Raw genomic sequence first — 3,230 nt, 5'->3', positions numbered from 1 at the left:
AGTTTTTCTATATCTTTGGAAAAAAACTCAAGAACGTGTTTTGCCTCGTTTTCGAGAAAAAAATTTTTTTAGTTCTTGATGTGGGGAAAATCTGTCGACTCTCAGCATACGACTCTTACAAAAACAGCCAAACTTACAAAATATCCCTACCATACTGCTAATATGTTGTTCGCAGCCGCATTTTTGTATTGACTGGAAAGTCAATACTTAATAAAATCGACTTTACAATATTTAACTCTCCAAACAATTTTATCATTTATTCCGACGATTTCGACTTCTCGCTTGCGTTTTTTTTATTACAGTCTGCTGTATAGTAAATACTTAATCTTGCGTTATAATTATTATCAAGTATTTTGTTGCATTATAATTATATTATGTAATTATATTTTGTTGTATTATAATTATATTATAATACAACAAAATACTTAATAATAATTATAACAAAAGACCAGGTACTTAGTCTACAATATGGATCACTAAAAACACGATATTTTATTCGTTCTTGCAACTGAACAAACAACTACATATTGGTGTCCTTGCACACGCGTAATCTCAACATCACTAAGTTTTTTATAACCGCGGAAAACTAAAAACTTCACTATTTATTCAATCTCTTAAAATTCACAATTAAAAAATCGACTGTAAAAACTCAGATTGCAAATAAATGATTAAAGTGCTACATTAAGCGAATGTATCGCTGATTTTGAAATAATATTGGGAACATAGGAGAAATTGCGATCAAAGACAATAAAAATCTTATGCTATAGCATTTTTTTGATAAAAAAAAGTGTTAAGTAAGATATCAAGACATCAATTAAGAATTAAATAACAAAAATTGTATTTTGAAAAATTAATATTTTTATTATAAAATTTATTATTAGATATAATGAAGTAATTTGTGTCTTATTTATTAAAATTTATTAAAATTTATTATTAGATATAACGAAGTAATTTATGTCTATTTGCATGAGCCGACACGGGTGATGTGTATATTAATTTTTATTATTTCAATATCCCACCAGGGATAAAAATTAATACACACACCACACCCGTGTCGGCTTATATAGGAATTTATTTCATTATATTATATCTGATAATAAATTTTATAATAAAAATATTAATTATTTAAGCTAAATATCAAAAGACATATAATGATACAACGCAATATAAATGAAAAAAAAACTAGTAAAAGGAAGATTCAAGCCAGCAACATGCAGCATTGCAGTCAGGCGCCTTACTCATTACGCCACGCTGCTTATTTCGATCAGACTCGCTCTTATCGACAGGTACATTACAAACGCGTAAATTTTAAATGCATTTTTCTCACAAATGCTTGAGAGGTGGATCGTATCCATTTAGCACAAATTAGTAGGAGGGGTGAACTATGTATTATATATGTATATAAAATTTAGCTAAATCGAAGGACCATGTCTGGTTCCTCTTGTTAGAGTTAAATTATGTTAAATTAGATTAGATTGAATAAAGAAAAACCGACGACATACATATTATCGAAGTCGAGCCATCTAAAAAGTTCGGTAAGCAAGATTGCTATATTGTTTATCTCACGAAATAAATGTTCTTTTTGTTGATTTTATAATTATGTTTTATATTATTTGGTCTCCCTACAGGATAGAGGAAAAAATACTGCAATAATTAGATGTACTTTTTCAAAATGTACATACATGTACCTTTTTGAAAAGAGAATATAACAAATACATTTGATCTCTTTTTATTTTTTTCGTGAAAGTATACTCTCCGTTTTTTATGCAATTCGGACAAATTGTAATAAGCTTGAAGATCTATAACAAATTACAGTTCAGTGCAGAGTAGTGCAGTTCTGCAAATTTTTTAAAGTATCTTTTTATACTGACGCGCATTTTTGACAACAGGTGATCAAAATTGACAAATATCAAGCATCAATTTTGATCACGTGTTCTACCTTGACGCTAAAAATTAGCGTCAGCATGAATGATTATTGGATCTAACAATAAATGTTGAAATCAATTATAATAAAGAATCATTAAACGCTCTCTGAGCTGCTTTATCTGCTGAACGCAGTCTATAACAACGTATATGAGTATCGTTAAAGATTGAAGATTAAAGATATGAATATTATGTCACAAATAAGTTCAAATATAAAAAAATAACGATAAAAATAATTATTACATTCATTAACCTTACCGAAAGAATGTAATTATGTTATTATTACAGTTACAAGAAAAAAAGTAACACCGCTAACAGCTTCTGTGAGTCAAAAAGTCCAGAACGATTTTTTTCTATAATACTCAATGATGAAGTAAGTGATCAATAATTGCAGTAATTATATTTGTAGAAAAAAAATTTAGAACTTTTCAATTGCTTATAAGGAATAACACTAATAATTAGTGACCGTTATTTAAGAAATATTTTTGTCTACAATGCTCAATGAAACAGTAATTACTGCAGCAGTCGCTTTAGCTCTAGAAAAAAAATAATTAAGAACTTTTCAACTCAATTTTTTACAAAAAATAATGCAAAATAATTTACAAAATATAATTAGTGGACGCTATTTAAAATACATTCTATTTTTGTAAATAATTGCAAAATAAATAATAACAAAACGATATTTAGTTTTTAATATTATTTTTCAACGTTCGAAGTATTTTTGAAACGCATTTTCATATCGCGTCGCCAAGGTTATCAGAATCCCCAACTTTAAGCAATTGTCATTTAATTGATGTCTATGCTTAGATTAGTCATGCATGATTAGAATATGCATAGAAATATCTATGCTTGGTTTTTGTGTTATGCAGGAACGGCTACCACTACTTCATCTGTTACAACGATACCACAGCATAAAATGGATATCCAGGCCCTAGACAGCTCAAAGTCCGATAATGGTGGTGGTAAGCTTGAACCAATCATGAAATTTATTAGATATGAATATGTCACGATACCAGATTATTGCCAGTAGCCATCACCATTTTCCGATTAAAAGTTTCGAAATTTTGATAAAACCTGTCTATTCATTTCGTGCTTGTTTCTCAAAAAATCTTTGAAACACATTCCCAAGGATTGATCTGTTGATTCTTATCCTTATTCATTAATTAATAACATGTAAATAAATAAATTTTTTGTATATTATTATTTATAATTTTTATAGATTATTTATAATATCAGCTTTTTTATTTACTCGATCATTATTGATCATTTGATTAAAATATCTCTTTTTAATTATAACATTCTTACTG

At 27.9% G+C, this 3,230-nt stretch overlaps 1 long non-coding RNA gene across 1 annotated transcript; it reads left to right on the top strand.

Annotated features, from left to right (window-relative positions):
• The first annotated feature begins 2,223 nt into the window (after positions 1–2,223).
• Positions 2,224–2,996, top strand: LOC105460760. The gene is made up of 2 exons (XR_975870.1): positions 2,224–2,296; positions 2,793–2,996. It is a non-coding gene; the product is annotated as an uncharacterized LOC105460760 (long non-coding RNA).
• The last annotated feature ends 234 nt before the right edge of the window (positions 2,997–3,230 follow it).

This window comes from Wasmannia auropunctata, unplaced genomic scaffold (genome assembly GCF_000956235.1).
Source record: "Wasmannia auropunctata unplaced genomic scaffold, wasmannia.A_1.0 LD316164.1, whole genome shotgun sequence".
In the NCBI taxonomy this organism is placed as follows: Eukaryota; Metazoa; Arthropoda; class Insecta; order Hymenoptera; family Formicidae; genus Wasmannia; species Wasmannia auropunctata.
Note: the sequence above shows the minus strand (reverse complement) of the source record. Positions and strands in the feature narration are given on the sequence as shown.